This window comes from Triticum dicoccoides, chromosome 2A (assembly GCF_002162155.2).
Source record: "Triticum dicoccoides isolate Atlit2015 ecotype Zavitan chromosome 2A, WEW_v2.0, whole genome shotgun sequence".
Taxonomy (NCBI): domain Eukaryota; kingdom Viridiplantae; phylum Streptophyta; class Magnoliopsida; order Poales; family Poaceae; genus Triticum; species Triticum dicoccoides.
In genome coordinates, this window is record NC_041382.1 from 154,109,359 (window position 1) to 154,137,092 (window position 27,734).

The 27,734-nt window shown below is 43.6% G+C and overlaps 1 pseudogene; it reads left to right on the plus strand.

Moving 5' to 3' along the window:
• Positions 1 to 27,734, plus strand: part of LOC119357754 — a 205,997-nt pseudogene that overhangs the window by 163,829 nt on the left and 14,434 nt on the right.

Below are 27,734 nucleotides of genomic sequence, written 5' to 3' on the forward strand. Positions count from 1 at the left end.
CAAGCCCCCTCTCCTCCTAAGCCGCAGCAAGCAGCAGCGCGCAGCCCCAAGCCGCCGCCATAGCCAACACCGCCCTGCGCCTAAGCCGCCGCCGCCGCCCTTAGCCGCCGCCGCCTGGAGCCCGCCTCCCGAGGTAGCCGCGCCTCTCTTTTTCTTGCTCGGTCCGGTTTTTCCTAAAAGAACCGTTCCGTTTTCTCTCCGATTCTTTTCTTTTCTTCCGGTTTTCTTTTTCGGTTTCTCTTCCGAAAACCCTAGATCGGTTTTCGTTCTTCTTTCGGACCGTTCGTCTCAACGAACGTGATCACCGATTTTCTTTTCCCGGTTAATGACGCCCGTTCATTTAATCGTTCTTCTTTTTCTTTTCGTCGGATTTATTCCGCGATCGTGATCTCAGATCCGATCTTCGTTCTAGTCTTTCTTCTCGCTCGTTTATCGGAATCAGGTGATTCAAGTGCCTGGAGTTTCGTTTTGAAACCGCCGTTCCGTCTAATCAACTTGAACAAGCTTTTGCTACAGTAAAATTTGACCTAGATTTAACTTGCTAGAACCGAGTTGTTTTCTTCCGCCGTTTGTTTTCCGTTTCTTTGTTTGCAGCCGGAGTTCTTAAGTTGAATTTTCTGGTTCGTTCTCTTGTTCGAGTTTTACCTGTGCATTAGATGAGTACTTATTGTGTGCTTGTTGTTTGTCTGCGATAGATCACCCGGATTGCGCCGCCTGTTACTTCGAAACCCTAGGTCTCGCGGATCATCAGCAAGGCAAGTAACACTTTGATCATACCTTTTCTACAACCCATGTTTTATTGCATTAGATCAATCCTCTCACATTGCATGATTAGGATCTAATTAAATTGTGGGATGGGAAGTAGATGAGGTAGTACCTATCACCTGTATTATTATGAAACCTTTGGGAGTTACTTCTACGTTTGCTTATTATGCCATGCTATGCTAGTAGACGTGGATTGGGTGAGTGATATCCATGACAGATGTGAGTTGATAATTTTTAATGGTTTATCTAAGGTGGCCACTTAAACACACATCTGGGTGGATTGAGGCACCTAATGTCTATCATGACTTGCCTGTTTTATTTTGGACCGCCACCCAGGCTCAAAGGGATCATAAGATAATTCATGCTAGAAACTTCCCTGTGCAGCCACATGCTACTATGGGCTCTGGCATAGTTGACTAAGTTGTGCGAACTCTTACGGGGTGGACTAGCAGATGTAGGGGTTGTAGGTGGTACGGTCTACCCCACATGTAAGGTGCTAGCGCTTCTGAAAGACTATGTCTCGGTCATCTGTTTCTCAAACACCATGTAGTGCAAGAAAACAAACGGAGGCGATCGAGTCATGTGGGGAAAAGTGCGCAAACCTCTTCAGAGTGTACAAACTAATCATGATTAGCCGTGTCCCCGGTTATGGACAACTTGAGTATCTAGTACTTGAATATCATGTGAATCTCATCATGTTACTTCTAATTAATATTGTTGGGTTTAATTGTTCACTTAATTGGGATCGGAATGCTGTCAACCATTCTCGATGTTTAACAACTACCATGATAGTTAAATAAATTTATTCCTTTGCAGTAGGGAAAAATTGGCTTTACGCAAAACTGTAACCATAGAGCTTTCCACCAGCCATATATGCATATAGTATAGCTGTTTCATTCCATTACTCTCTATGTGTTACATTGCCAGCATATTCCATGTGCTGACCCGTTTTCGGGCTGCAACTTTCATGTTGCAGACTTTTCAGACGACGAGTAAGGTGCTTTTAGGTCGTGGTTCTATACTTAGTGATGCCATTGGAGTTGATGGACCCATTTATCTTCCGAGTCTTCCGCTGTTATCGTTATTAGATGGCCTTAAGCCATATTTATTGTAATAAGTTCTCTTTGAGACAACAATGTAATAAGTGTGTGATTGCCACTCTGCTATAAATCCTTCGATGTACTGTGTGGTGTCAGCATTACTGATCCAGGGATGACACCAGAGCACAGAGCACTTGATCCATTCGGGTCGGGTCGCTACAGAGATGGTATCAGAGCACACGATGACTGTAGGACACGACCACTAAGTTAAAATCATAGATTACCATTCTCTTCTCATTTTCTAACTCCTCATCTCTTCTACTCTTTTAGGATGACGAACGTGAAGATTAAGTACGCTCAACCGGATGAAGGCACACCTTTTGGATTTCACCTGAAGGAAGTCACCAAGTACCTGAACATTGGACTACCAAGCTTCACGGGAACCTTCAACGCCACTCTGCCTGAAGAGGAGCGCTGGAAGATTCAAGCTCACGTTCCGGGAAGAACATTCGCGCCAATCACGAAGCCTATAGATAGTGTTTTCAATGCACCAACCTGGAGTCTGGGAAAGAGCATGGCAGCCCATATCACCATAGGACGCATTGGAGAAGTTTACCAAGAAGACCTCAACGACACTATCTACCAGATTTGTGGACGCCGAGATGAACAATGGGAGTTAGTCAGCACCAAGAAGGATAGATCCATTGCATCATTCATCCAGGATTTAAGCCAGCACATTCGACGCCACGAGAATCAGATGTGCAATGATATGATAGAGTTGAAGAATGCGAAGGCAAGGATTATCGAGCTAGAAGGAGAACTGAAGTCTACACGCAAGGACTACATGGACGAGATCGTAGCTCTAGCGAGACACAATGGCGATCTTAAGCAGGAGATTGAAGAACTCAAGGGGAAGTTAGCATCCAGGAAGGAAGACATGTACGTCGCATGTCCGGACAACTACATCATCATCGACGACACCGATTCGGATCCAAGTGAACCCGACTTTGAAGACGTAGCTGGAGCAGATATCATGGAGTCTTCCACCGGTTCAAATTTCTAGATGACCACCAGATAGTAGTAGCATTCCCCCCTGTAAACACAATAGTTCGAGCACTTTTGCGATAGTTAGACCGTTTCTAAGCCCTTGTTTGATTGAATGAAGTGATTTTGTGTGCATTTGCTCATGTGCATTGGGGTAGTGTTTTCCCTTTAGACCTCACTCTATTCTTAATTCTCGTCTTTTCTAACCCTCAGATGCCTCCGAGACGTGACAATGGATTCCCACCGGAGCTCACTCAGTTGATCCAGCAACAGAATCAATTGATGCAGATGTTAGTCTAGAACCAGCAGAACAACAACAACAACCCACCACCACCACCTGTTGACCACTTAGCCCGTTTCCTTAGGCTGAATCCGCCGGTGTTTTCCAGTAGCACCGAGCCGATAGTAGCAGACGATTGGCTCCGCAAGATAGGAAGGGAGTTGACCACTGCAGGATGCACGGATGGTGAGAAAGTGAAGTTTGCCGCTCACCAGCTTGACGGACCCGCGGCAGCATGGTGGGAGAATTTCACAGCCACTTACCCAGTTGACACTATCACATGGGATCAGTTTCAGCAAGCTTTCCGCACTGCCCATGTTTCAGCAGGAGCTATGGCCATGAAGAAGCATGAGTTTCGCAACTTACGCCAAGGAGGAAGGACAGTTGGCCGGTACATTGACGATTTCAGCAAGTTAGCACGTTATGCCCCGGATGACGTTGCTACGGATGCAGCTAAGCAGGAGAAGTTTCTGGAAGAACTGAATGATGAACTAAGCATGAAGTTGATGGTAGCGAGTTTCAACAACTACCAGGAGTTGGTAGATCGTGCCATCATGATTGAAGGAAAGCAACAGCAGATTGAGAACCGTAAGAGGAAGTATGGACAGGGGAAGTATAACTCTGGAGCCCAGCAGAAGCCCCGTTTTACCCCTAAACCGGGATTTCAGTTTTAGCATACCCATGGAGGAGGTAGCTCGCACAACCATAATGGCCACAAGAATGGTAATGGGAATGGAGGAAGCAACGGCCAGAACCGGACCACCCCATCGACCCCAACCAAGAGAGATCTGAGTCAAGTCACCTGTTTCAAGTGTTCCAAGACCGGACATTATGCCAATGAATGTCCCGAAGGCCAGAATGGAAATGGCAATGGAAGCTCAGGGAAGAAGCCCAACCCTTTCAATAGGGGACAGGTGAACCACTTTAATGTGGAGGAGGTTGAAGATCAGCCCGATGCAGTAATCGGTAAGTTTTTGGTTAAGTCATTTACTGCACTCGTTCTCTTTGATACTGGTGCATCACATTCATACATATCAAGGGGATTTGTGGATAAATATAACCTGCCAACCCAAGCCCTTAGGTCACCCATGTTAGTAAGCTCACCAGGAGCGGAGTATATGGCTAGACGATGGTGTGATCGGTTACCATTAAGGATTGATAACTATGTGTTTCCCTCAGACCTAATAGTACTGGAATCTAAAGGATTGGATGTGATATTAGGCATGGATTGGTTATCAAAGTATGAAGGGAATATTGAGTGTGCTAGTAAGTCATTTTTTCTTACCACACCAGAAGGACGAAGGATCAAGTATGTATCCCGGCATGTGCCAAACATGACACAAGCAAATTCTTTAACAGGAGTTGTGCAAGAAGAAGTACCAGTGGTAAAGGATTTTCCTGATGTATTTCCTGAGGAATTACCAGGCATGCCACCGGATAGAGACATTGAGTTTTTGATTGAGTTATTGCCAGGTACAGGCCCAATATCGAAGCGACCGTACCAGATGCCAGCAAAGGATTTGGTGGAAATTAAGAATCAGATTAAGGAGTTATTGGATAAAGGTTACATTCACCCAAGTTCTTCGCCTTGGGGATCACCCGTACTTCTAGTGGAAAAGAAGGATGGATCATTAAGGATGGTTGTAGATTATCGGGGATTGAATGAAGTAACCATCAAGAACAAATACCCACTGCCAATGATCAACGATCTGTTTGATCGGTTGCAAGGAGCTAAAGTGTTTTCCAAGATAGATTTGCAATCAGGGTACCATCAATTGAAGATTCGAGAGCAGGACATACCTAAGACAGCATTCACCACAAGATATGGACTGTATGAATATACTGTTATGTCATTTGGATTAACTAACGCACCTGCCTATTTTATGAACCTGATGAACAAAGTGTTTATGGAGTTTTTGGATAAGTTCATCGTAGTGTTCATTGATGACATCCTGGTTTATTCAAAGAATGAAGAGGAGCATAAGGAACATTTGCATTTGGTTTTGGAGAAAACTAAGGGAACATCAGTTATACGCCAAATTCAGCAAATGTGAGTTTTGGTTGAAGGAAGTTGGATTCCTCGGACACGTTATATCCGGAGAAGGTATAGCAGTTGACCCCACAAAGGTTGAGACCGTAACCGAATGGGAATCACCAACGACAGTTGGAGAGATCCGGAGTTTTCTTGGACTCGCAGGATACTATCGAAGATTTATTGAGAATTTCTCAAAGATTGCGAAGCCTATGACGGAGTTGTTAAAGAAGGATACTAAGTTCAAATGGACTGAGGAGTGCGAGGCTAGTTTCCAGGAGTTGAAGAAATGTTTGGTCACCTCACCAGTATTGATTTTGCCAGATCAGACCAAAGATTATGAGGTGTATTGCGACGCTTCACGTCGAGGACTTGGAGTAGTGCTTATGCAGGAAGGAAGAGTTATTTCGTATGCTTCACGGCAACTGAAGCCTCATGAGTTGAATTACGCCACGCATGATTTGGAGTTAGCAGCCGTAGTGCATGCATTGGAAAACATGGAGACATTTCCTCATTGGAAATCATTGTGAGGTGTACACGGATCACAAGAGCTTGAAGTACATTTTCACGCAGAAGGAGTTGAACCTTAGACAAAGGAGATGGTTGGAGCTCATCAAGGATTATGACATGAGATTGCATTACCATCCCGGAAAAGCTAATGTAGTAGCTGACGCATTGAGCCGTAAGAGCCATGTCAATACTCTAATGACGGGGAAAATACCCAAGGAGTTAGCAGAAAGCCTTCGTGAGCTATGTTTGGAAATAGTTCCGAGAGGCTATGTAGCAGCATTGGAGATTTAGTCAACATTGATGGATAAAATCAGAGAAGCTCAGAAATCTGACAAGGAGATTGCTTCTATAAAAGAGAGAATGAGCAAAGGAAAAGCAAAGGGATTTCGTGAGGATGAGCACGACACCCTATGGTTTGAAGACCGTGTTTATGTGCCAAATGACCCGGAGATCAGGAAGTTGATTTTGCAAGAGGCACATGATTCACCGTATTCGATTCACCCAGGGAATACCAAGATGTATTTGGATTTAAAGGAAACATTCTGGTGGACCGGAATGAAGAAGGATATTGCAACATATGTAGCAGTTTGTGACGTATGTCAGAGAGTAAAGGCAGAGCATCAGAAGCCAGCAGGATTGTTACAACCATTGCCGATACCCGAATGGAAGTGGGATAAGATAGGCATGGATTTTATCATAGGACTACCCAGGACGAAAGCAGGCTATGACTCGATATGGGTAGTAGTTGATCATTTGACGAAGGTAGCACATTTTATTCCAGTTAAGACCACTTACACCAGTGCTAAGTTGGCGAAGATATACATGGCTAGGATCATTTGTTTGCATGGAGTTCCGAGGAGTATCGTATCAGATAGAGGAACCCAATTTACCTCAAATTTTTGGAATCAGTTGCATGAAACTTTGGGTACCAGACTAGAGTTCAGCATAGCTTTTCATCTGCAGACAGATGGACAGACCGAGAGAGTCAATTAGATTCTGGAAGATATGTTGAGAGCTTGTGCACTAGATTATGGATCTAGCTGGGACGATAACTTGCCGTATGCGGAGTTTTCTTATAACAACAGTTACCAAACCAGTTTGAAGATGGCACCTTTCGAAGCTTTATACGGAAGGAGGTGCAGGACACCATTGTCATGGGACGAAGTTGGAGATCGTCAATTCTTTGGACCGGATTTGATTAAGGAGTCTGAATGGAAAGTTAAGTTGATTCGCGATAGGCTCAAGGTAGCCCAGTCCAGGCAGAAGAGCTACGCAGGTTCTAAACGCAAGGAGACAGTTTACGAAACTGGAGACAGGGTTTATCTTCGAGTATCCCCACTTCGAGGAGTTAAGCGCTTTGGAGTTAAGGGAAAGTTAGCACCGCGTTTCGTTGGACCGTATAAGATTTTGCAACGCATGGGAGAAGTCGCTTATAAATTGGAATTACCAGAGGGACTGTCAGGAGTTCATGATGTATTCCATGTTTCCCAGCTGAAGAAATGTCACGCCGAGATGGCGGAGGTACCGTTAAGAGATATCGTGCCACTCGAAGCGATTCTGTTGAAGGACGACTTAACGTATGAGGAGAAGCCAGTCAAGATTCTCGATTTTGCCAGCAGAGTTACTCACAGCAAGGTTATCAAGTTTTGTAAAGTTCAGTGGAACCACCATTCACAGGATGAAGCCACCTGGGAGAGAGAAGAAGATTTGCTCAAGGACCACCCTCACCTATTTTCTAGCCAACCCGAATCTCGAGGGCGAGATTCATCTTAAGGGGGGTAGGTTTGTAACATCCCAAATTTTCAATTTGGAATGTTATACACTAGATCATCATGCATATCATATTTTCATGCATTTTGGTTGATCCTAGAAATTTCACGCAACTCAAGGACCCACGGAGAGAGTTGGAGATTTCGTTATTTTCGTATTTAAAAGCTTTCTCAAATTTGAAAAGAGGATCATTTGATTTATTTATTTCATCTTCAATAAAAATTTTCTATATCAAAAATATAAGAGAGGGAATAATATGACTTTCCCAAAATTGAGGAAAATGAAGATTTAATAAATAAATCAAATTTTGGTTTTGCCGGAGTTTTGTTTGCTTTTTATTTGGATAGGAAAAAAATGCGCGTTTTCAAAAATTGCATTTTAGGCCCGGAGTAAAGTTCATTTTGTTCGACTCATTTTTAGGAGTCGGGGAAAATTTACTTTAGGAATTTTGGAGTTCGTTTAGATTTTCTTTCTTTTGTTTTTCTGCGCGTAACCATTTAAAAAAAACTCCTACAGGCCAGCCGGGCCAAGGCCTAGCCAGCCGCCGCCGCCCCAGCCTCCCTGCGCGCCAGGCGCCAGGCCGCCACCTCGCCTCTTAGCCGAGTCCTAGTAGGACTCTAGGCTAGCCCTTTTCCTTGTTTTGTTTTCCCTCTTTTGCTTGCCCCCTACCCCAAGTAATCCCCCCCACCTATATAAATACACCCCAAACCCCCCCCTCTCCTCACATCAAAACCCCAAGACCCCTCTCCTCCTAAGCCGCAGCAAGCAGCAGCGCGCAGCCCCAAGCCGCTGCCATAGCCGCGCCGCCCCGCACCTAAGCCGCCGCCGCCGCCCTTAGCCACCGCCGCCGCCTGGAGCCCGCCTCCCGAGGTAGCCGCGCCTCTCTTTTTCTTCCTCGGTCCGGTTTTTCCTAAAAGAACCGTTCCGTTTTCTCTTCGATTCTTTTCTTTTCTTCCGGTTTTCTTTTTCGGTTTCTCTTCCGAAAACCCTAGATCTGTTTTAGTTCTTCTTTCGGACCGTTCGTCTCAATGAACGTGATCACCGATTTTCTTTTCCCGGTTAACGACGCCCGTTCGTTTAATCGTTCTTCTTTTTCTTTTCGTCGGATTTATTCCGCGATCGTGATCTCAGATCCGATCTTCGTTCTAGTCTTTCTTCTCGCTCGTTTATCGGAATCAGGTGATTCAAGCGCCTGGAGTTTCGTTTCGAAACCGCCGTTCCGTCTAATCAACTTGAACAAGCTTTTGCTACAGTAAAATTTGACCTAGATTTAACTTGCTAGAACCGAGTTGTTTTCTTCCGCCGTTTGTTTTCCGTTTCTTTGTTCGCAACCGGAGTTCTTAAGTTGAATTTTCTGGTTCGTTCTCTTGTTCGAGTTTTACCTGTGCATTAGATGAGTACTTATTGTGTGCTTGTTGTTTGTCTGCGATAGATCAACCGGATTGCACCGCCTGTTACTTCGAAACCCTAGGTCTCGCGGATCATCAGCAAGGCAAGTAACACTTTGATCATACCTTTTCTACAACCCATGTTTTATTGCATTAGATCAATCCTCTCACATTGCATGATTAGGATCTAATTAAATTGTGGGATGGGAAGTAGATGAGGTAGTACCTATCACCTGTATTATTATGAAACCTTTGGGAGTTACTTCTACGTTTGCTTATTATGCCATGCTATGCTAGTAGACGTGGATTGGGTGAGTGATATCCATGACAGATGTGAGTTGATAATTTTTAATGGTTTATCTAAGGTGGCCACTTAAACACACATCTGGGTGGATTGAGGCACCTGATGTCTATCAGGACTTGCCTGTTTTATTTTGGACCGCCACCCAGGGTCAAAGGGATCATAAGATAATTCATGCTAGAAACTTCTGTGTGCAGCCACATGCTACTATGGGCTCTGGCATAGTTGACTAAGTTGTGCAAACTCTTACGGGGTGGACTAGCAGATGTAGGGGTTGTAGGTGGTACGGTCTACCCCACATGTAAGGTGCTAGCGCTTCTGAAAGACTATGTCTCGGTCATCCATTTCTGAAACACCATGTAGTGCGAGAAAACAAACGGAGGCGATCGAGTCATGTGGGGAAAAGTGCGCAAACCTCTGCAGAGTGTACAAACTAATCCTGATTAGCCGTGTCCCCGGTTATGGACAACTTGAGTATCTAGTACTTGAATATCATGTGAATCTCATCATGTTACTTCTAATTAATATTGTTGGGTTTAATTGTTCACTTAATTGGGATCGGAATGCTGTCAACCATTCTCGATGTTTAACAACTACCATGATAGTTAAATAAATTTATTCCTTTGCAGTAGGGAAAAATTGGCTTTACGCAAAACTGTAACCATAGAGCTTTCCACCAGCCATATATGCATATAGTATAGCTGTTTCATTCCATTACTCTCTATGTGTTACATTGCTAGCATATTCCATGTGCTGACCCGTTTTCGGGCTGCAACTTTCATGTTGCAGACTTTTCAGACGACGAGTAAGGTGCTTTTAGGTCGTGGTTCTATACTCAGTGATGCCGTTGGAGTTGATGGACCCATTTATCTTCCGAGTCTTCCGCTGTTATCGTTATTAGATGGCCTTAAGCCATATTTATTGTAATAAGTTCTCTTTGAGACAACGATGTAATAAGTGTGTGATTGCCACTCTGCTATAAATCCTTCGATGTACTGTGTGGTGTCAGCATTACTGATCCAGGGATGACACCTGAGCATAGAGCACTTGATCCATTCGGGTCAGGTCGCTACATCATCGTGACGTAAGCCATGACGATCGAGACCAGGCGGGCGCCTGGCGGGCGCCAGCATGACCAACATCCTTGTTTCCTCTTTGGTGCCAAGGGGGTAAGCGCAGGCGCGGAGTACTGAGGCAAGGAAAGATTTCCATATCGGTGCAACGAGACCAAGACCAGTAGGATAGCAAGATGGAGGTCACCATTGAGCCCAAGACGGCGTCACCACCAGAGCCTTTTGCAAGTGAAGACCACTTTTGTCAGGATAAGCTGTACTAGTTGTCCCCTTTCAAACTGGCCGTTGTTGGCTCCCTTCCCACTCAATATTTGGGGAGAGGACCAGGGCCTATATAAGTAGAACTAGCCACCATAGTAGGGGCAACTAACGGATGGACGGGTCGAGAACGGATCCAAGATCATATCACTCACACAAGTTCGCCAAGCACAAGAACACCTCAACCTCAGGAGTCTGTTCTTCCCCTTGTACTGTTCATCATCAGCCCAAGAGGTAATCCACCACCACCACACTGGAGTAGGGTATTACACCACAACGGTGGCCCGAACCAGTATAAATCTTGTGTCTTTCTGTGTTGCGAGTTCGTCGAGTTCGTCCGCGAGATCTTAGAGAGCTAGGGCATGGATCGATAGGGAGGAAACCTCCGCGCGCACCCCAGTGTTCAAACCTTGAGGGTTTTGCCAAAACCCATGATCCGACAGCCGTGATCCAGGTTTGCGTGCATGACTTATGCTTGGTCTACCACATATGCCATGCCGACATTGAGTGGGAGGAATTTAAGAAGTTTCTCAAGGGCGGCCGAGTCAAATTCGATATTGTAGACTTTGTGAACGACATAAGAGTCCTGGAACGGATAGGCCTCATTCTAGGCAAACCCTTCGACCTCCAGAATAATGGGCAGGTGTCTTCCCGTGATAAGCCTTCAATGCTGACCCTGGCAGGAGCCATGGTTCTTCCTTCGTACGGTAAACTAAAGAAACCTCCACACACGTTTCATCGTGCATGGCAGTGGAATGTACTAGATATAGACCACATCCACTATGCTGCAATGGATGGCTACCTTTGTTTCAATATCTACAAGGGTTGGATGAAGAGCAAGAGCCAAGTGTGCGGTTCAAGCAAAGAAGTATCGGCCAAGAGGAAGAGGGACAAGGACAAAGTCGAGGACGTGGACGAGGACTCCGAGTAAGGTGGTAGTGCCGTTGCTCATGGTGGTTTTAATGCAGTGTCTACTGGATTAGTTGCTTAGTTTAATTTCTGGTGTGCTTAGTTTTATTTGAGGGGTGTGTTGTGTTGAGCCCCCAGCAGAACTATGTTATGTTTCTTCTTGTTACTTTAACTCTTCAGTATGTACATACTAGTATTTCTTACAGTTCATCTTTTAGTTGGTATAGTACTACAATTACCACTCGTTTCTTCATATTATATACGTACAATATATATGGCCAACATCATATAGCCAGCAGTTCAGTTGTCAAAGAATTTTAGGGTGCTTAGTTTTGTCAACGAATTTTAGGGTGCTTAGTTTTATTTGAGGGGTGTGTTGTGCTGGACACCATTATTGTGACTCAAATCTCTTTTGCCATGTTATAATGACATGAATACCGATGGACCAACATGCCAGCTCTCCCTCTATCTCACTACATTAAAATAAGGTGTGGGGCCTACTTGATCCCAATAGCATTCTTATTTTCCTGTAAAATTGTTTGCTTGGTTACTCCTGACAAGCGGGGCCACACTTATCATTGTGAGAATCGGCTTATTGTTGTCATGTAACATGGTCAACGGGTTTGACGTGAAAATCACAATGTCTAATGGCATTTTTGAGCAAACATCTAACTTAACGATGGCATTTTTGAGATATCTAATTGCATTTTTGAGCAGGCATCTCACGGGTCGATGGTATTTTTGAGTAGTTGTAACTTCTAATGGCAAAACTGAGTAGTGATACACAACTAGTTGGATAGCTTGTTGTAGTATTAGTATAAGCAAAAGCCTGTCCTCGTTTGTGAGCCACCGCGCGCATGGGCGAGGGAGAAGGCGTGTAGTAGTAAAATCAAGCTTCTCCTCGTTGTACGAGTTGACGCGACACATCATAGCACTGGCCCCACATGGTTGCCTCTAAACTTGGCTGAAAGACCCGCAGTGTAGAATACTCCATTTGCTGCAACCTATAACATTTACCCCACCATAAATCAAAATATATATTCCTGTCTTGACCAGATGAGCGTGCAAACTACAATCGCCAGGATGACAGGTAGGGCCAGAAGATTATTTTAATCAAAAAAAGCATGGAGCCAACCCCAACGATTTTAAGCTTGCAGGCACGGTACACGCTATCCTAGACTACTCTACACATGAAACTGCCACATGAGCGTCCGGGCTGCGCTTGGCTCTTCGCCTCTTCGGGAAGTCAAACAATGATGGAGTATTACTGCAGTGGAGGAGTACTACAGTATGCTTCTGGCCATCTGACACTGATTGAACTGCTTCATGTCCACCGCGTGCGGGAGGGGAGCGTGTAGCAAATGAAAGCTTCTCCTAGTCCAGCCAACCACCACGCTCATGGGCGAGGGAGGGACATAGCTTCATTGACTTACTGCTCCTGCCTATGCATGCATTACAGGTGGGCCCAACAGGCGGGTGGCCCACCTGTCATGTAGCCAAAGGCAGGAGCAGCCACCAAAGCTTAGTCCACGAGGGAGAGGGTGTCGTAGTAATCAAAATTCTCGGTCTTGTACGAGTTGACGCAATACATCAAAGCACTGCACTCGATATATTTCAATAATTTGCGTTTACCAATGCATGTCGTGACTCTCCTTTTGATACTTGCATGTGTTGATTTAATGCACCTTGAAGTAGTATGAATATTATGTGACGATAAAGCTTTGTAATGCCCTGGCCCTAATAAAGCAACAGAGGGTTGTGCACGAGGAGGGCGAGATCATGCAGACGAAATAGGACCCGACGATGGAGCTCTATGTGGTCTCGATGGACCTCATCTTGCTCCACTGCTCCTTGTGCCTCCGCCCCTTGAAGCCTCCAGTGTATGAGGTTCAAATACACCTCGTTCGTTCGGCTGATCGAGCAAGGTGCAGGTTTCTTGATTGATGTGATGTTCGACTGATTTGTGCAGTGCAAGGGAGGGCCCCTGGCCTGCACGGACTTCCGCGTCGAGCGCCCCGGGAACCAACGGCAGTGCCAAAAGTGCGAGCGCGGCGGTGGCTGATACGTCTCCAATGTATCTATATTTTTTTATTGTTCCATGCTATTATATTATCTGTTTGGATGTTTAATGGGCTTTATTATGCACTTTTATATTATTTTTGGGACTAACCTATTACCCGAAGGCCCAGTGCAAATTATTATTTTTTTGCCTATCTAAGTGTTTCGCAGAAAAGGAATATCAAACGGAATCCAAATGGAATGAAACCTTCGCGGGGATCTTTTTTGGAACAAACGCAATCCAGGAGACTTGGAGTGGATGTCAAGGAAGTAGCAAGGCGGCCACGAGGTAGGGCTATGCACCCAAGGGGGCCAGGCGCACCCCGCACCCTCGTGGGCCCCTCGCAGCTCCACCCACCTACTTCTTTCGCCTATATATACTCTTATACCCTAAAAACATCCAGGGGAGCCACAAAACCACTTTTCCACTGCCGCAACCTTCTGTACCCATGAGATCCCATCTGGGGACATTTTCTGGCGATCTGCCGGAGGGCTTTTCGATCACGGAGGGCTTCTACATCAACACCATAGCCTCTCCAATGATGTGTGAGTAGTTTGCCACAGACCTTCGGGTCCATAGTTATTAGCTAGATGGCTTCTTCTCTCTCTTTGGATCTCAATGCAAAGTTCTCCTTGATGTTTTTGGAGATCTATTCAATGTAATTCTTTTTGCGGTGTGTTTGTCGAGATCCGATGAATTGTGGGTTTATGATCAAGATTATCTATGAACTATATTTGATTCTTCTCTGAATTCTTATATCCATGATTTGATATCTTTGCTAGTCTCTTCGAATTATCAGTTTGGTTTATCCTACTAGATTGATCTTTCTTGCAATGGGAGAAGTGCTTAGCTTTGGGTTCAATCTTGCGGTGTCCTTTCCCAATGACAGCAGGGGCAGCAAGGCACGTATTGTATTGTTGCCATCGAGGATAAAAAGATGAGGTTTATATCATATTGCTTGAGTTTATCCCTCTACATCATGTCATCTTTCCTAATGCATTACTCTGTTCTTCTGAACTTAATACTCTAGATGCATGCTGGATAGCGGTCGATGTGTGGAGTAATAGTAGTAGATGCAGAATCGTTTCGGTCTACTTGACACGGACGTGATACCTATGTTCATGATCATGCCTAGATATCATCATAACTATGTGCTTTTCTATCAATTGCTCGGCAGTAATTTGTTCACCCATCGTAATACATGCTATCTTGAGGGAGGCCACTAGTGAAACCTATGGCCCCCAGGTCTACTTTACATCATATAAGTTTCTTCTCTACAATTCTAGTTTACTATTAATTTTGCAATTTCAATCTATACAACAAAAATACCAAAAATATTTATCTTATTATCTCTATCAGATCTCAGTTTCGTAAGTGACCGTGAAGGGATTGACAACCCCTTTATTGCGTCGGTTGCGAGGTTCTTGTTTGTTTGTGTAGGTAATAGGCGACTTGCATGTAGTCTCCTATTGGATTGATACCTTGGTTCTCAAAAACTGAGGGAAATACTTACGCTACTTTGTTGCATCACCCTTTCCCCTTCAAGGGAAAACCAACACATGCTCAAGAGGTAGCAAGAAGGATTTCTAGCGCCGTTGCCGGGGAAATCTATGCCAAGTCAAGATACCAAGTACCCATCACAAACGCTTATCCCTCGCATTACATTATTTTCCATTTGCCTCTCGTTTTCCTCTCCCCCACTTCACCCTTGCCATTTTATTCGCCTCTTTTCTATTCGCCCTTCTTCCATTCGTCTCTTTCCGCTTGCCTTTTGGGTGTTCGTTCTTAGTACGTTTTGTTGCCATCATGTTTGAAACTCGGGAGGTTATCGTTGAAAAGGATAATAGTAACGATGGGGGGGACATTGATGCTTTTGATTATCCTCATAAAGAACCTACTATTTTACACACTAGAAATTTTCGGATCGGTAGTGGTAATATTATTGGAAAAGGAGTTATTCAAGATTTCTTTACTTGCGCCGGTGCTTTGACCACCATGAGCGGGTCTATTCTTCATAAAACTAGTAATCTTGCGGATGCTATATCTTTCCTCGTGGTTGAACTTGAAAGACAATTTATCCACATGCATCCTTGCATACGGAGGATTTTTCTAGAATTTTCTAGTATTGAGCATTCTTCAGTTAAGTGAGCAGCTACCATCTTTTTAGCTCATGAGTTTAGATTTATAATAAAAGAGGCCAATGAAATTTTTGTGCATTATAGGGTGGATGCCGACCGTCCTCCCGTAGAAGCAAATATTTTCTATCAAGAAGACATAACGCGCTTACGATCTTTAGATCATGTTGCTTTTAATGAAAACCTTAGAAAAAAGGTTCCTACCGATGTTCTAGTTGACAGGATTTCTGAACTTAATGATAATTTTGCTATCCAGAACAATGGGTTTGGTTTTTACCTTGAACAAACGCTCATGACTTTTTGCCAAAAGAATGCTTATAATGATGAGTTGGTTGTGCAATATGAGGGGCCAAAGGAGGAACCAATACCTCCCGAGCTTGATCTTGGGGACTTTTGTCCCATTAAATTTAGCCATTTTGATTACTTTTGCTTGCCATAAGGAAAACTTGCTTCTAAACGTAGGGAGTATGAGATGATTTTTCGTGATTTTCCTTATCATTATCATGACAATACCTAGATCTATTCTTGCTTTTATGCCTAGCTAGGGGCGTTAAACGATAGCGCGTGTTGGGAGGCAAACCAATTTTATTTTGGTTCCTTGCTTTTTGTTCCTGTTTAGTAATAAATAAATCATCTATACTCTGTTATGATTATGTTTTTATGTTTTAATTAGTGTTTGTGCCAAGTAAAGCCTTTAGGATCTTCTTGGATGATTGTTATTTGATCTTGCTGAAAAAAACACAGAAAGTATGCGCTCACGAGAATAATTTTAAGTTTTAACCAGAGAGCGATAAAAAACTGATTCCAACTGCAGTAGATCAATATACATATTATTTACTATTTCCTAATTTCTCAGTGTTTTTGGAGGTACAGAAGTATTCGAAACCTACAGATTACTACAGACTGTTCTGTTTTTGACAGATTCTGTTTTTCGTGTGTTGTTTGCTTATTTTGATGAATCTATGGCTAGTATCGGGGGGTATGAACCATAGAGAAGTTGGAATACAGTAGGTTTAAAACCAAAATAAATAAAGAATGGGTTTATTATAGTACCTTAAGGTGGTGATTTGTTTTCATACACTAACGGAGCTCGTGAGATTTTCTGTTGAGTTTTGTGTTGTGAAGTTTTCAAGTTTTTTGGGTAAAGATTTGATGGATTTCGGAACAAGGAGTGGCAAGAGCCTAAGCTTGGGGATGCCCAAGTCACCCCAAGGTAAAATTCAAGGACAACCAAAAGCATAATCTTGGGGATGCCCCGGAAGGCATCCCCTCTTTCGTCTTCATCTATCGGTAACTTTACTTGAGGCTATATTTTTATTCACCACATGATATGTGTTTTGCTTGGAGCGTCTTGTATGATTTGAGTCTTTGCTTTTTAGTTTACCACAGTCATCCTTGTTGTACACACTGAGGGAGTCCTGGATTAGGGGGTCTCCGGACAGCCGGACTATATCCTTTGGCCGGACTGTGGGACTATGAAGATACAAGATTGAAGACTTCGTCTCGTGTCCGGATGGGACTCTACTTGGCATGGAAGGCAAGCTAGGCAATACGGATATGTGTATCTCCTCCTTTGTAACCAAACTTGTGTAACCCTAGCCCCCTCCGGTGGCTATATAAACTGGAGGGTTTTAGTCCATAGGACAACATACAATCATACCATAGGCTAGCTTCTAGGGTTTAGCCTCTCCGATCTCGTGGTAGATCAACTATTGTAATACTCATATCATCAAGAATAAATCAAGCAGGACGTAGGGTTTTACCTCCATCAAGAGGGCCCGAACCTGGGTAAAACATCGTGTCCCCTGCCTCCTGTTACCATCCGCCTTAGACGCACAGTTCGGGACCCCCTACCCGAGATCCGCCGGTTTTGACACCGACATTGGTGCTTTCATTGAGAGTTCCTCTGTGTCGTCGCCGTTAGGCTTGGTGGCTCCTACGATCATCGATAGCGATGCAGTCCAGGGTGAGACTTTCCTCCCCGGACAGATCTTTGTGTTCGGCGGCTTCGCACTGCGGGCCAACTCGCTTGGCCATCTGGAGCAGATCAACAGTTACGCCCCTGGCCACCAGGTTAGGTTTGGAAGCTTAAACTACATGGCCGATATCCGCGGAGACTTGATATTCGACGGATTCGAGCCCCTGCCTTGTGCACCACGCGGTCACGATGAGTACGATTTAGCTCTACCATTGGACTGTATTCAGGAGATCGCACTGGCAGCCGCTCCGACCCTCAATTTGGAGCCAGTTTCGCCATCCGTGGACGGGTGGATGGACCCCGTCACGGAGGCCGTATCCTCTTCGGCGATCAAGTCGAATATCGACCTTACCCTTCACAAGAGCCGTGTTGCCAAACTGTCGGATCCTTCTCCGGCCACGGACTCCGAACCGCCTGCGCCCGTTCCTATCGAATCCGATTGGGCGCCGATCGGAGTTCACTGATACGTCTCCAACATATCTATAATTTTGATTGCTCCATGCTATATTATCTACTGTTTTGGGCAATATTGGGCTTTATTTTCCACTTTTATATTATTATTGGGACTAACCTATTAACCGGAGGCCCAGCCCAGATTTGTTGTTTTATGCCTATTTCAGTGTTTCGAAGAAAAGGAATATCAAACGGAGTCGAAATGGAACGAAATCAACTGGAGAAGTTATTTTTGGAACGAAGGCCACCAGATAGACTTGGACTCCATGTCAGGAGATACGAGAGGTGCTCACGAGGGTGGGGGCGGCCCCCCTAGGGCGCGCCCCCTGCCTCGTGGGGCCCCCGTGGCTCCTCCGACGTACCTCCTGCACCCATATATATCGCCGTATCCTAAAACTTCTAGAACGGAGAATAGATCGGGAGTTCCGCCGCCAGAAGCCTCCTTAGCCACCGAAAACCAATCTAGACCCGTTCCGACACCCTGCCGGAGGGGGCAATACTTCTCCGGTGGCCATCTTTATCATCCCGGTGCTCTCCATGACGAGGAGGGAGTAGTTCTCCCTCGGGGCTGAGGGTATGTACCAGTAGCTATGTGTTTGATCTCTCTCTCTCTCGAGTTCTTGATTTGGCACGATCTTGATGTATCGCGAGCTTTGCTATTATAGTTGGATCTTATGTTTCTCCTCCCCCTCTTCTCTCTTGTAATGAATTGAGTTTCCCCTTTGAAGTAATCTTATCGGATTGAGTCTTTAAAGATTTGAGAACACTTGATGTATGTCTTGCCGTGGATATCTGTGGTGACAATGGGATACCACGTGCCACTTGATGTATGTTTTGGTGACCAACTTGCGGGTTTCGCCCATGAACCTATGCATAGGGGTTGGCACACGTTTTCATCGTGATTCTCCGGTAGAAACTTTGGGGCACTCTTTGAGGTTCTATGTGTTGGTTGAATAGATGAATTGAGATTGTGTGATGCATATCGTATAATCATACCCACGGATACTTGAGGTGACATTGGAGTATCTAGGTGACATTAGGGTTTTGGTTGATTTGTGTCTTAAGGTGTTATTCTGGTACGAACTCTAGGGCTGTTTGTGACACTTATAGGAATAGCCCAACGGATTGATTGGAAAGAATAACTTTGAGGTGGTTTCGTACCCTACCATAATATCTTCGTTCGTTCTCCGCTATTAGTGACTTTGGAGTGACTCTTTGTTGCATGTTGAGGGATAGTTATGTGATCCAATTATGTTAGTATCATTGAGGGAGCTTACACTGGCGAAAGTATGAACCCTAGGCCTTGTTTCAACACATTGCAATACCGTTTACGCTCACTTTTATCATTCGTTACCTTGCTGTTTTTATAATTTCAGATTACAAATACCATATCTATTATCCATATACCACTTGTATCACCATCTCTTCGCCGAACTAGTGCACCTATACAACTTACCATTGTATTGGGTGTGTTGGGGACACAAGAGACTCTTTGTTATTTGGTTGCAGGGTTTCTTGAGAGAGACCATCTTCATACTATGCCTCCTACGGATTGATAAACCTTAGGTCATCCACTTGAGGGAAATTTGCTACTGTCCTACAAACCTCTGCACTTGGAGGCCCAACAACGTCTACAAGAAGGTTGTGTAGTAGACACCAAGCTCTTTTCTGGCGTTGTTGCCGGGGAGGTGAGTGCTTGAAGGTATATCTTTAGATCTTGCAATCGAGTCTTTTAGTTTCTTGTTCTATCACTAGTTTAGTTTATAAAAGAAAACTATAAAAAATGGAATTGAGTTTGTCTCATACGCTTCACCTTTTTAATATCTTTTGTGAGTATGATGGAAAGGATAACTATGCTCAAGTGCTAGAAGAAGAAATCTATAAAATGTTTGAAACTAAATATTTGAATGATGAGCATGATTGCAATGTTGTTAGTATGAATTCCTTGAATATCCATGATGCTAATGATATGCAAAGCCACAAGCTTGGGGAAGCTATGTTTAATGAAGATGATATTTTTTGTCCCCCAAGTTTTGATGAGCAAATTTATTATGGTGAAAGCATGCCTACTATATATGATTATTATTGTGATGACATGTATGCTTTAAAGAATAATGATAACCATGAAACTTGTCATCTTGATCTTAATTTTCAATCACATGATAGTTATTTTGTTGAGTTTGCTCCCACTATTATTCATGAGAAGAATATTGCTTATATGGAGAGTAATAAAATTTCTATGCTTGTAGATCATGAAAAGAATGCTTTAGGTGCTGGTTATATTGTTGAATTCATTCAGGATGCTACTGAAAATTATTATGATGGAGGAATATATGCTTGTAGGAATTGCAATAATATCAAATTTCCTCTCTATGTTCTTAAAATCTTGAAGTTATGCTTGTTTTACCTTCCTATGCAAGTTGATTCTTGTTCCCACAAGTTGTTTGCTCACAAAATCCCTATGCATAGGAAGTGTGTTAGACTTAAATGTGCTAGTAATATTCTTCATGATGCTCTCTTTATGTTACAATTCTTATCTTTTATGTGAGCATCATTGAATTCATCATGCCTAGCTAGGGGCGTTAAACGATAGCGCTTGTTGGGAGGCAACCCAACTTTCTTTTTGTTCCTTGATTTTTGTTCCTCTTTAGTAATAAATAATTCATCTAGACTCTGTTTAGATGTGGTTTTATGCTTTTAATTAGTGTTTGTGCCAAGTAGAACCGTTGGGAAGACTTGGGGAAAGTCTTGTTGATCATGCTGTAAAAAACAGAAACTTTAGCGCTCACGAGAACTACTGCCATTTTTATTTGGAGAGTGCTATTTAGTTAATTATTTTTGCAGACGATTAATAGATAAATTCCTCAGGTCCAGCTATTTATTTGAGAATTTTATGAGTTCCAGAAGTATACGTTTGATCCAGATTACTACAGACTGTTCTGTTTTTGACAGATTCTGTTTTCATTGTGTTGTTTGCTTATTTTGATGAATCTATGGCTAGTAAAATAGTTTATAAACCATAGAGAAGTTGGAATACAATAGGTTTAACACCAATATAAATAAAGAATGAGTTCATTACAGTATCTTGAAGTGGTGATTTATTTTCTTATACTAACGGAGCTTACGAGTTTTCTGTTAAGTTTTGTGTTGTGAAGTTTTCAAGTTTTGGGTAAAGATTCGATGGACTACGGAACAAGGAGTGGCAAGATCCTAAGCTTGGGGATGCCCAAGGCACCCCAAGGTAATATTCAAGGACAACCAAAAGCCTAAGCTTGGGGATTCCCCGGAAGGCATCCCCTCTTTCGTCTTCGTTCATCGGTAACTTTACTTGGAGCTATATTTTTATTTACCACATGATATGTGTTTTGCTTGGAGCATCAATTTATTTTGTTAGGATTTGCTTGACGTTATTTAGAACAATGTTTTGCATCTTCTATTTCAATGAAAGTGGCATTGATAGCCTTTACTATGCCTATGTTACAAGTATACATGTTGCTGTTTGAAAACAGAAAGTTTACCGCTGTTGCAATAATTCCCTAGAAAAGTCAGAATGTGATAAAATGTTGAAACCTTTTGCATATTAAGATATGATAAATTTACTACAGTGGGAATTTTCTTTCATAATTTTTGGAGCTATGGAAGTATGGATGTTGCAGCATTCTTTACAGACTATCCTGTTTAGGCAGATTGCTGTTATGTTTGCATTGTTTGCATATGTTTGCTTCTTTAATGATTCTATTTGAGGATATGACTATTAAATACGCAGAGGCATTTAGTATGCAATGTTGAATAATAATTTTAGTGATTTTCTACAGTAGAGTATGATAAGGTTTTTGCAATGGTCTATACTAACTTATCTCACGAGTCCTTGTTGAGTTTTGTGTGGATGAAGCTTTTGAGATTTAGGGAGACAATGATATAAGAGGAATTAAGGAGACACAAAATCTCAAGCTTGGGGATTCCCAAGGCACCCCAAGATAATATTTCAAGAAGTATCAAGCATCTAAGCTTGGGGATGCCCCGGTTGGCATCCCACCTTTCTTCTTCAACAACTATCGGTTAGTTTCAGTTGATCCTAAGTTTTGCTTCTTCACATGATGTTTGCCATTCTTAGAATGTCATTTTATTTAGTTTTGCTTGCTGTTTGAATAAAATACCAGGATCTGAAATTATTAAATGTTAGAGAGTCTTCACATAGTTGCATAATTATTCGACTACTCATTGATCTTCACTTAAATCTTTCGGAGTAGTTTGTCATTTGCTCTAGTGCTTCACTTATATCTTTTAGAGCATGGTGGTAGTTTTATTTTGAAGAAATAGATGAACTCTCATGCTTAACTTAGATTATTTTGAGAGTCTTAAATAGCATGGTAATTTTCTTACAATCCTAATATGCTAGGTATTCAAGAATAATAAAATTCTCTTATGAGAGTGTTGAATACTATGAGAAGTTTGATACTTGATAATTGTTTTGAGATATGGAGATGGTGATATTAGAGTTATGCTAGTTGAGTGGTTATGAATTTGAGAAATACTTGTGTTGAAGTTTGTGATTCCCGTAGCATGCACGTATGGTGAACCGTTATGTGATGAAGTCGGAGCATGATTTATTTATTGATTGTCTTCCCTATGAGTGGCGGTCGGGGACGAGCGATGGTCTTTTCCTACCAATATATGCCCCTAGGAGCATGCACGTAATACTTTGCTTTGATAACTTGTAGATTTTTGCAATAAGTATGTGAGTTCTTTATGACTAATGTTGAGTCCATGGATTATACGCACTCTCCCCCTTCCAGCATTGCTAGCCTCTCTAATACCGCGCACCTTTCGCCGGTATCATACACCCACCATATACCTTCCTCAAAACAGCCACCATACCTACCTATTATGGCATTTCCATAGCCATTCTGAGATATATTGCAATGCAACTTTCCACCGTTCCATTTATTATGACACACTCCATCATTGTCATATTGCTTTGCATGATCATGTAGTTGACATCGTATTTGTGGCAAAGCCACCATTCATAATTCTTTCATACATGTCACTCATGAGTCATTGCATATCCCAGTACACCGCCGGAGGCATTCATATAGAGTCATATTTTGTTCTAAGTATCGAGTTGTAATTCTTGAGTTGTAAGAAAATAAAAGTGTGATGATCATCATTATTAGAGCATTGTCCCAGTGAGGAAAGGATGATGGAGACTATGATTCCCCCACAAGTCGGGATGAGACTCCGGACGAAAATAAAAAAATTTAAAAGAGGTCAAAGAAGCCCAAATAAAAAAAGGAGAAAAGAGGCAATAAAACAAGGAGAAAGTCCCAAGTAAAAAAATAAAAAAATAAAAAAAATAAAAAATGAGAGAAAAAGAGAGAAGGGACAATGCTACCATCCCTTTACCACACTTGTGCTTCAAAGTAGCACCATGATCTTCATGATAGAGAGTCTGCTATGTTGTCACATTCATATACTAGTGCGAATATTTCATTATAGAACTTGGCTTGTATATTCCAATGATGGGATTCCTCAAAATGCCCTAGGTCTTCATGATCAAGCAAGTTGGATGCACACCCACTAGTTTCTTTTGTTGAGCTTTCATACACTTATAGCTCTAGTGCATCCGTTGCATGGCAATCCCTACTCAGTCACATTGATATCTATTGATGGGCATCTCCATAGCCCGTTGATACGCCTAGTCGATGTGAGACTATCTTCTCCCTTTTGTCTTCTCCACAACCACCACTCTATTCCACCTATAGTGCTATATCCATGGCTCACGCTCATGTATTGCGTGAAGATTGAAAAAGTTTGAGAACATCAAAAGTATGAAACAATTGCTTGGCTTGTCATTGGGGTTGTGCATGATTTAAATATTCTGTGTGGTGAAGATAGAGCATAGCCAGACTATATGATTTTGTAGGGATAGCTTTCTTTGGCCATGTTATTTTGAGAAGACATAATTGCTTAGTTAGTATGCTTGAATTATTATTGTTTTTATGTCAATATGAACTTTTGTCTTGAATCTTTCGGATCTGAATATTCATATCACAAGTAAGAAGAATTACATTGAATTATGCCAACTAGCATTCCACATCAAAATTATCTTTTTATCATTTACCTACTCGAGGATGAGCAGGAATTAAGCTTGGGGATGCTTGATACGTCTCCACCGTAACTATAATTTTTGATTGCTCCATGCTATATTATCTACTATTTTGGGCAATATTGGGCTTTATTTTCAACTTTTATATTATTTTAGGGACTAACCTATTAACCAGAGGCCCAGCCCAGATTTGCTGTTTTATGCCTATTTCAGTGTTTCGAAGAAAAGGAATATCAAACGGAGTCCAAACGGAATGAAATCAACTGGAGAAGTTATTTTTGGAACGAAAGCCACCAGATAGACTTGGACTCCACGTCAGGAGATACGGGAGGTGCTCACGAGGGTGGGGGGAGCCCCCCTAGGGCGCGCCCCCTGCCTCGTGGGGCCCCCGTGGCTCCTCCGACATACCTCCTGCACCCATATATATCGTCGTACCCTAAAACTTCCAGAACGGACAATAGATCGGGAGTTCCGCCGCCAGAAGCCTCCGTAGCCACCGAAAACCAATCTAGACCCGTTCCGGCACCCTGCCGGAGGGGGCAATACTTCTCCGGTGGCCATCTTCATCCTCCCGGTGTTCTCCATGACGAGGAGGGAGTAGTTCTCCCTCGGGGCTAAGGGTATGTACCAGTAGCTATGTGTTTGATCTCTCTCTCTCGTGTTCTTGATTTGGCACGATCTTGATGTATCGCGAGCTTTGCTATTATAGTTGGATCTTATGTTTCTCCTCCCCCTCTTCTCTCTTGTAATGAATTGAGTTTCCCCTTTGAAGTAATCTTATCGGATTGAGTCTTTAATGATTTGAGAACACTTGATGTATGTCTTGCCGTGGATATCTATGGTGACAATGGGATACCATGTGCCACTTGATGTATGTTTTGGTGACCAACTTGCGGGTTCCGCCCATGAACCTATGCATAGGGGTTGGCACACGTTTTCGTCGTGATTCTCCGGTAGAAACTTCGGGGCACTCTTTGAGGTTCTATGTGTTGGTTGAATAGATGAATTGAGATTGTGTGATGCATATCGTATAATCATACCCACGGATACTTGAGGTGACATTGGAGTATCTAGGTGACATTAGGGTTTTGGTTGATTTGTGTCTTAAGGTGTTATTCTAGTACGAACTCTAGGGCTGTTTGTGACACTTATAGGAATAGCCCAACGGATTGATTGGAAAGAATAACTTTGATGTGGTTTCGTACCCTACCATAATCTCTTCGTTCGTTCTCCGCTATTAGTGACTTTGGAGTGACTCTTTGTTGCATGCTGAGGGATAGTTATGTGATCCAATTATGTTAGTATCGTTGAGGGAACTTACACTAGCGAAAGTATGAACCCTAGGCCTTGTTTCAACACATTGCAATACCGTTTACGCTTACTTTTATCATTCGTTACCTTGCTGTTTTTATAATTTCAGATTACAAATACCCATATCTATTATCCATATACCACTTGTATCAGTATCTCTTCGCCGAACTAGTGCACCTATACAACTTACCATTGTATTGGGTGTGTTGGGGACACAAGAGACTCTTTGTTATTTGGTTGCAGGGTTGCTTGAGAGAGACCATCTTCATCCTACGCCTCCTACGGATTGATAAACCTTAGGTCATCCACTTGAGGGAAATTTGCTACTGTCCTACAAACCTCTGCACTTGGAGGCCCAACAACGTCTACAAGAAGAAGGTTGTGTAGTAGACATCATTTACCTCCGCGGATATTTTTCAGCACTCACCCTTCGGTGACATACTGAACTCATTAAGGTCTCTCTCCTTGTCAGGAGGATCCTGGCCGAACTACGTCCGGCAGGATTGGGATGCGGATGACGAAGAAATTCGCCGCCCACCCACCACCCACTTAGTAGCCACTATCGATGACTTAACCGACAGGCTCGACTTCGACTCCGAAGACATCGACGGTATGGACGACGATGCGGGAGTCGAAGAGGAACCACTGCCCACAGGGCACCGGACAGCCACCTCATCATACGATATATACATGGTGGACACACCCAAAGAAGGCAATGGCGACGAGACAACGGAGGATGACCCCTCCAAGAAGCAACCCAAGCGCCGGCGTCAGCGGCGCCGCTCTAAGTCCCGCCAAGGCAAAAGTGGTGATACCAGCACCGGAGATAATAGCACTCCGGACAGTGCCGAAGACAACAACAATCCCCTCCAGCAAGATTTAGAGCAGGAGGATGGAGGAGCCAGCCCTCCTAAGAGAGCGGCAGATGGAGAGGCGGAGGATAATAATTACATGCCTCCCTCCGAAGACGAGGCAAGCCTTGGCGATGACGAATTCGTCATGCCAGAGGATCCCGTCGAACAAGAGCGCTTCAAGCGCCGGCTTATAGCCACGGCAAATAGCCTTAAGAAAAAGCAACAGCAACTTCAAGCTGATCAAGATTTGCTAGCTGACAGATGGACTGAAGTCCTGGTGGCCGAGGAGTATAAACTCGAACGCCCCTCCAAGAGTTACCCAAAGTGCAGGTTGCTACCCCGACTGGAGGAGGAAGCACCGAAACCTACATCCCCGGCGTATGACGCGGCTGATCGGCCACCTGGTGGCCGCGACAAAGAGACATTCCAGCCAAAAGCTCAGCCTACACCCTGACGTCATTCAAATAAAAAGGCATGGGGAAATACGCCAGACCTGCGAGACGTATTGGAGGACAAAGCAAAACATGCAAGATCGATCTACGGATCACGAGGGCGCGCCACTATGCGAGACGATAATCGTCACGCTGGATACAGTAAAAGTAAGTCCAGCCGGGCCGAACACAGCGGGCAAGACTCATTCGAGCTGCATCGTGATATAGCCCAGTACAGAGGCGCCGCACACCCCTTATGCTTCACAGACGAAGTAATGGATCATCAAATCCCAGAGGTTTTCAAACCCATAAATATAGAATCATACGATGGCACAACAGATCCTGCGGTATGGATCGAGGATTTCCTCCTGCACATCCACATGGCCCGCGGTGATGACCTACACGCCATCAAATACCTCCCACTCATACTCAAAGGACCAGCTCGGCATTGGCTCAACAGCTTGCCAGCAAAGTCCATTGGCTGTTGGGAAGATCTGGAAGCCGCATTCCTCGACAACTTTCAGGGCACTTACGTGCGACCACCAGATGTCGATGACTTGAGCCACATAATTCAGCAGCCAGAGGAATTGGCCAGACAATTCTGGACACGGTTCCTAACAAAGAAAAATCAAATCGTCGATTGTCCGGATGCAGAGGCCCTAGCAGCTTTCAAGCACAACATTCGTGACGAGTGGCTAGCCCGGCACCTTGGTCAGGAAAAGTCAAAATCTATGGCAGCCCTCACGACACTCATGACCCGCTTTTGTGCGAGAGAAGACAGCTGGTTGGCTCGCAGTAATAACATATCAAAGAACCATGGTACTTCGGATACCAAGGACGGCAATGGCAGGTCACATTGCAACAAGCATAAGCGCCGCATTAACATCGACAATACCGAGGATACGACAGTCAATGCCGGATTCAAAGGCTCTAAACCCAGTCAGCGGAAAAAGCCATTCAAAAGAAGCACTCCGGGCCCGTCCAGTTTGGACTGTATACTCGACCGCTCGTGCCAAATACACGGCACCCCCGACAAG